The sequence below is a fragment of the Alosa sapidissima genome, chromosome 16, assembly GCF_018492685.1.
Source record: "Alosa sapidissima isolate fAloSap1 chromosome 16, fAloSap1.pri, whole genome shotgun sequence".
NCBI lineage: Eukaryota > Metazoa > Chordata > Actinopteri > Clupeiformes > Clupeidae > Alosa > Alosa sapidissima.
In genome coordinates, this window is record NC_055972.1 from 30,287,690 (window position 1) to 30,296,128 (window position 8,439).

Below are 8,439 nucleotides of genomic sequence, written 5' to 3' on the forward strand. Positions count from 1 at the left end.
AGGTGTCCTCTTTGATATTTGCCATGATGGGCACTGGCTCTGTCCTGGCGTTAAAAGCCAGGAACTATTCTGTTAGAAGGGTGCATTGCTAATGATGCATCAAGGCAGGCATTAAAGTCCAATCTGCCTGGCTGAGTATACAGAAAGGAGGCCTGGCATGAGGTCTAGGGGTCTTTGATGGAGCCTCTGTATAATTGGCAATGACTGGCAATGCTTAATGGTGCTGCATTTCCACTATAGGTCTTCATCAGGCAAATCCTGGAGCACGATAAAGACTCCATTAAAGAGATGCGGTTAAAGGGGATATGTATAGAATTAGAGTTGTCTCAAGTTGTCTTGAATGCACCATTACATTTACAACCGCGCTCATCCATTGACTTGCCTGTATTTGACACAGTGCTTCCAGGTACGAGATAGTATGGGTCCACACTCATAGACCCAGCATGGACAAAGCTAGCTGGTTAGCCTGTGTATCTGGGTAACAAAGCAGAGGCCTTTTTTACATCAAAACAAGTATTTCTTCACATCCTGCTGCTATTTTTAGATCATTTTGTCAGTCAACGATTTAAAGAAAAAATCCTACACAGCACGTTTAGGTTAAAAACGAACTCCAGCAATTTATTACACCCCTAAATCTCTTCTCTGTTCCTCTAAAGTTTACATTTAGAATGTTATTTCTTCATAGAAAAAACATGGTCTTAAAATGGCATAAATGTAACTTTAGACCTTCCTCATTTTGGAAATTGTCTACATCTTCCCGAATCCTGAAAAGTGAAATGTAGCTCCTAGCAGAAATCCTCAGCCATGCTTATTTTGCTTGTGATATGTCTTGTAAAACATAGCAGACATCAACAAGGATTCATAGAAGACATCAGCAACTTGATTTTCAATCAGTGTGTGTATTCATGTCAAAGACAGTCCTGTTGATTTGTCGACTCAATTGTTGACATGTTGATTTTGTGGCCTATACCTTAACCTTAACTTTGACCTCTGTGTCCTCTCCTGTCTACCTCTCTAACTCACTGTGGGTCTGATGATGGACTGGCTCTAGTAGGACTGTCATTGGAACACTGGAAAAATGTGAATATGCCGTGAAGGAAGTTATCTGTTGTTAATCTGAAATGCTAAATTGGATGAATATAAAGTACATCTTCCACTTCAATCATGCAGTCACTTGAGGAATACTGATGACACTGATGCCACCACAACTGTTTTAATTACAAACAATTACGTTTGCCAGCTTGTTAATAAGGCATTCATTCTAGTAGCTTGTCACTGTACATGTAGCTCTGATAGCGCTGGTAGCGCTGACTTATTGAGCTTGACTCCATCTCAATGGTTCCAACAGTAGTACTGGCCTCTAAACAAACCACTATTACCTTCCCCAGGAGACAGTCATCCCCTATAAGATATCACATTACCTCATCCACTCACTTCATGTCCGTTAGCTCATTTTCATCTTGTCACTTCATATACTGTCCAATGTCAAGGGTGTGGTGGAGGCTCTTATTGTTATTCATGACAATCTCAATTTAGATGGCATTCCAATGACGTGAAAATGCTTCACAGCACAAATTGGTTTCCATCTCATTGAGATTACCACTGCAGGCTGTTGTAAAGTAGCTGAGAGAGATGCATATGTATACATACACACACACACACATGCACCCACAAACACACACGCACGCACACACACATACACACACACACACACACACACACACACACACACACACACGCGAACAAACACAGAATCATACATTTCTGCTCACGTATCCACTCTCTCACTGACAGCCCATCCCCCCCCCACACACACACACACTGACTACTTATCACTAGAGAATCATGGATGGAATGATCTTGAATGGAGCGCTCGATTGCATAGGGATGACATTGATAAGCTACTTCACATCATCCAACTGAATTGTCATTCTCTGCAGGCATGTCACAACCTCCTACTGGTATATTGGGATTTAATTATAACCTTTTATGATTAAAACAGCAGTTGTTAGAGAGCAGTTGTTAGAGAGCAGGATCATTTAATGATTGTATCACTCATTGTATTCAGTACAGCTTGATGATTGGCTGGTAACAATGTGTTACAAATAACTGTAATGAGCATCTCACACAAGATATTTTATTCATATTGGATTTCCAAGTACTCAAACTCTTAACTACACCATGCATTATCCCCATAAATGATCAGTCATGCATAGTTACAGCAACAACCACAAACAAACAAAAAAAATAGTAACAATAACAACAATTGCAATAATAATAGACCTAATAATATTATTATTATTAACAACAACAATAACAATGTCAATGTCAATGTCAAATTTATTTATAAAGCGCATTTACAGACGGCTTAGCCGCACCAAAGTGCTTCACAATAAAGTGCAATAAATAAAAACAGGAAGGCACAAAAACAAAACAAAAAGGGCTACAGTTAAAATAAATTAAGAAAAGCAGAAAAAGAACATTTAAAACTAAACACTGGGGCATAAAGGGAGACACTAGCCAAAGGCAAGTGAAAAGAGGTGGGTCTTTAAAAGGGACTTAAAAACATTTAGAGACTGAGCTGAACGGATGTGGAGGGGCAGTTCCAGAGTCTAGGGGCTGCCACTGAAAAGGCTCTGTCCCCCCTAGTTTTCAGCCTCGCCCTGGGTTCTTCCAGCCGCAGTTGGTCTGCTGACTGTAGTGCTCTCGAAGGGGAATGGTGGTGTAGAAGATCAGACAGGTAGGTGGGGGCCAGACCATGGAGAGATTTATATACAGTCAAGAGGAGTTTGAAATTGATGCGGTAGCGGATGGGGAGCCAGTGGAGTGAAGCCAGAACTGGGGGGATATGTTCATGTTTTTTAGTGCAGGTGAGGAGTCGGGCGGCTGAGTTCTGAACCAACTGCAGGCGGCGGAGCTGGGATTGATCGATGCCAGTATAACGAGCATTACAGTAGTCCAGTTGTGAAGTGATGAAGGCATGGATGACTCTCTCAAGATCGCTCTGGGGCAGGTAGGCTTTGGTCTTAGCTAGGGTTCTGAGGTGGAAAAAGCTCTTCCTAACTACTGCACTGACCTGCTGTTCAAACTTGAATTTGCTGTCAAAAATCACGCCCAGATTTCTGACAGAGGGCCTGATGTTAGAGGCAAGGGGGCCCAGGGCATTGGTGGAGAAGACCGGAGAGGTTTTGCCAAAGACAATTAACTCAGTCTTGCTCTCGTTAAGGTTGAAGAAGTTTGCACCCATCCATGACTTGATGTCAGCAAGACAGTCACGCAGTAGATGGAGTGCAGCCTGCCCATCAGCCTTAAGAGGGATATACAGCTGGACGTCATCTGCAAAGCAGTGGAAGGAGATGTTGTGTTTTGCCAGGATATCCCCTAGGGGTAAAATGTACAGTAAAAAGAGGATGGGACCCAAAATAGAGCCTTGAGGGGCCCCGCAGGTGAGGGGGGCAGGAGAGGAGATAGAGTTTCCTAGCTGGACAGAGAAGCTCCTATCGGCCAGGTAGGACCGGAAGAACTCCAGGGCTGAGTCTTTGATGCCCACATGATGCTCGAGCCAAGCCAGCAGGATCCTGTGATCCACCGTGTCGAAGGCTGCTGTTAGATCTAAGAGCACCAGGATCACAGGGATACCTCAGTCAGCGGCTAGGAGCAGGTCATTGAGGACTCTCAGGAGCGCAGTTTCTGTGCTGTGGGCTGTTCTAAAGCCAGACTGGAACTTCTCATAGATGTTATTGTTGGACAGGAAGGATTGCAGCTGGACATAAACCGCTCGCTCAAGGACGGTAGCTTGGAGATAGGCCTGAAGTTTGAGAGTATAGCGGGGTCAAGGTTGGGCTTTTTTAGTAATGGTTGAACCACAGCATGCTTGAAGGCAGCCGGGACGCAACCAGAGGTGAGGATGGTGTTTATCAGCAGCAGGAGGAAGGGGGCAACCGTGCCGAGGACAGTAGCAGCCTTGAGTAGACGGGGGGGTAGGCAGTCAGAGGGAGAATAGGGAAATGGGCTCAAACTGCTTGAGGACAGCTGGCAGGGGGAGGGGTAGGGAGTGGGATGGCAGGGGTATCTGAAGGCCTTAGAGCGGCAACCTTGTCAATGAAGAATTTTTGAAAACTTTCACAGAGGGCGGGTGATGGCACAACAAGGGATTCATTACAGGGATTTAAGAGAGAATTCAGTGTATTAAAAAGAACCTGGGGTCTGTGACTGTTTCTGGAGACCAGGGTGGAAATGTACTGAGTTTTAGCAGCTTTAACGGCTCGTGGTAGTCCGACAAGCAGCTACGGAGGATTTGGAGGGAGACGTGAAGGCGGTCCTTCTGCCACTTTCGCTCCACCCGCCTACAGGTGCGTCTAAGGTTGCGTGTTGCGTCGTTGAGCCATGGAGTTGACTGTGTTTTTTTTGCGTTTGGGTTTGAAAGGGGCGATGGAGTCCAGAATGCCAGTGCAGGATGAGAGCATAGAGTGAAGCTCATCAGCAGTGTACTCAGAGTCTAATGACGGCCTACACAAGGGGGAGTCATTGAACATGGTTGAAAAATGCCCGGCAGTAGAGGGGTTTAGCGTGCGGGATACCTGTTTGGAGACACTGTGGGTATTACCTGGGCATGGAACTGACACAGTGAACAGAATTGGGGAGTGGTCGGAAAAAGACATGGCACAGATTTCAATAGCAGAGACAGAAATGCCATAGGACAGCACAAGATCTAAAATGTGATCCTTTTCATGAGTTGGGCCGGTGACAGCTTGTTTTAAACTAAATGAGTCGAGCAGGTTTAAAAAGTCCCGGGTCAGAGGTTTGGACTCACAGCAAACATGGACATTAAAATCACCAGAAATTAAAATGCGCCATCGAGACGGAGCTTGAGTACAAAGCAGTCCAGTCAACGCTGTCGGGAGAGCTTGAGGGGCTGGAAAACGGACGAGGTAGTTTAGCAGGATCACGGTCGAGGGAGGCTTCAGCAGGAGTAGTGGACGAGACAGGACGGAGCCATCGCACTAGATGCCGGGCTGCAGCTGAACAACAACATTTATACTACTACTACTACTACAACTAATAATAATAATAATAATAATAATAACTAGAGAATGCAATTCCTGGGAATTACGAGTGCATGAAAATGAAGCTAGGACAGACATAGCATAGCTTAATAAAAGTTGATAGTTTAGAAGTAGACAGTTTAAAAGTTGAATGTAGATCGTTTAAAAGTTGTTAATAGACAGATAGTTTAATGGAAGTTGATACATATAGTTTAATAAATGTTGAAAGTTTTGTTAAATGTAGATAGTTTAAAAGTTGTTGATAGACTGATAGTTTAATGTGTGTTGATAGACAAATAGTTCAAAGGCTGTATATAGGTAGATAGTTGACGATAACTGACAGTTGGAATGGCTCTAATGTTTGCTCACAGTAATGTTAACTATGTTACACAGCTAATAATGCTAACCAATTTATTTAGCTAACTTATCTCATGTTTTCTAGCAATGCTAACATGCTACCTATGCTAACCATGGTGACTTAGCTAACTTAGCTAATCATTTGCTAAAATGCTGACGATGCTAACAGTGTTAGCTATGCTAACTATGCTAACCATGTTACTTAGCTAACTTAGCTAATCAATTGTAGCAGCTTTGCTAAAAATGCTAACATGCTAACTGTGCTAACCATGTGACTCAGCTACATTGGCTAATCATTTGCTAATTATGCTAACCATGCTAACAATGTTAATGATGCTAACTAGCTAATGAGGACTTTTATTTTGAAATAGTTGAAGGCAGAGGATACAGTTGATGGGAGTCATAGTTGACTGACAGTTACAACAGTTGAACAGTTGACAGTAGGTGAACAGTTAAAAAGTTGGATAGTTTAAAGGGACTTTTATTTTGAAACAGTTGTGGGCACAGGAAGCAGTTGAAAAGGATCTGTAGTCTTAATACAGCCATATTGTATGGTTAAAGACTGAGACAGCCTGAGACAGTGGTTGCAGGTGTCCTGAACACCTGGCATAGGATTCTAATCGCTCTATTGTGATGTCATAATCTAATGTTAAGTCAATGGGGAAATTTAAGTAGTTTTTAATTAATAGTTTAAAAAGTATAAAAGTTACAACGTTGAACATACATAGCTGAAGTCACATAAGTAAGACCTACGCAACGCAGTTTGAATGAAGTTTCTAAGTTAAACGGTTGAAGCTGCATTATACGCACAAAAAGCGTTAGAAGAATAATAATAACTAGAAAAGCATTTCCTGAAGGAAATACAGTGCATGATGCTATGCTAACCATGTGACTTAGCTAACCTAGTTAATCATTTTTAGTAGTCATGCTAACTAGCATGATAGCATGCTAACTATGCTAACCATGTTACTTAGCTAACTTAGCTAATCATTTTTAGTAGTTTTGCTAAAAATGCTAACTAGAATGCTAACATGCTAACTATGCTAACCATGTTACTTAGCTAAATTAGCTAATCATTTTTAGCAGTTTTGCTAAAATGCTAACAATGCTATCAATATTATCATGCTAACTATGCTAACCATGCTTACTAGCTACAGTGGGTAGGAGTCATAGTTGATGACAAGTAACAGTTACAATGGCTGAACAGTTAAAAGGTTCAGTAGTTTAAAGGGTTAAATTGTTTAACAGTGAAATATTGTAGTGAGGACTTTTATTTTGAATCAGTTTTTGGCAGAGGAAGCTGTTGAACAGGATGTGTAGTCTTAATAGGGCCAGTTTGTATGCTTAAAGCCTGAGACTGGCAGTTGATCCAGGTGGCCCGAACACCTGCCATAGGATTCTAATTGCTTAACGGCCGTATTGTGATGTCATAATCATAATGTTAAGTCAATGGGGAAATTTTGATTCGTTTTTAATTAATAGTTTAAAAAGTATAAAAGTTACAACGCTGAAAAATACATAGCACCCATGTCCTAAGTAAGACCTACGTAACATAGTTTGAATGAAGTTTCTATGTTAAACGGTTGAAGCTGCATTAAGTGCGTTAGAAGAAGAATAAGAACTAGAAATGCAACTAGAAAAGCATTTCCTGAAGGAAATACAGTGCATGAAAATGCAAAAATATGATGTAAAATATCATACAGAGTAAAAACAAACTATATTGGTTGCTAGGTAGATGAGGTTTAATATAGTTGGAATGACTGAACAGTTAAATAAGTGGATAGTTTAAATGGTTAAATTATTTAGGTAGATAGTTGACGATAACTGACACTTGGAATGGCTCTAATGTTTGCTAGCAGTTGTGCTAACTATATTAACAAAGATAATAATGCTAACCAAGTTACTATGCTAACTAGCATGCTAACAATGTTAAAATGCTAAGTATGCTAACCATGTGACTTAGCTAACTTAGTTAATCATTTTTAGCAGTTATGCTAACTATGCTAACTAACATGCTAACCATGTTAACCATGTTACTTAGCTGACTTAGCTCATCATTTTAAGCAGTTTTGCTAAAAATGCTAACTAGCATGCTAACATGCTAGCATGCTAACCATGTGACTTAGCTAACTTAGCTAATCATTTTTAGCAGTTTTGCTAAAAATGCTAACTAGCATGCTAACATGCTAACTATGCTAACCATGTGACTTAGCTAACTTAGCTAATCATTTTAAGCAGTTTTGCTAAAAATGCTAACTAGCATGCTAACATGCTAGCATGCTAACTATGCTAACCATGTTACTTAGCTAACTAGCTACAGTGGGTAGGAGTCATAGTTGATGACAAGTAACAGTTACAATGGCTGAACAGTTAAAAAGTTCAGTAGTTTAAAGGGTTGAATTGTTTAACAGTGAAATATTGTAGTGAGGACTTTTATTTTGAAACAGTTTTTGGCAGAGGAAGCAGTTGAACAGGATGTGTAGTCTTAATAGGGCCAGTTTGTATGCTTAAAGCCTGAGACTGGCAGTTGGTCCAGGTGGCCCGAACACCTGCCATAGGATTCTAATTGCTTAACGGCCGTATTGTGATGTCATAATCATAATGTTAAGTCAATGGGGAAATTTTGATTAGTTTTTAATTAATAGTTTAAAAAGTATAAAAGTTACAAAGTTGAAAAATACATAGCACCCATGTCCTAAGTAAGACCTACGTAACATAGTTTGAATGAAGTTTCTACGTTAAACGGTTGAAGCTGCATTAAATGCGTTAGAAGAAGAAGAAGAATAAGAAGAAGCCTAGGAAGAACAGTACAGTGCATTTTCATGCACTGTAATAAGAAGAAGCCTAGGAAGAACAGTACAGTGCATTTTCATGCACTGTAATAAGAAGCCTAGGAAGAACAGTACAGTGCATTTTCATGCACTGTAACTAGAAAAGCATTTCCTGAAGGAAATACAGTGCATGAAAATGTAAAAAATATGATGTGAAATATCATACAGAGTAAAAACAAACTATATTGGTTGCTAGGTAGATGAGG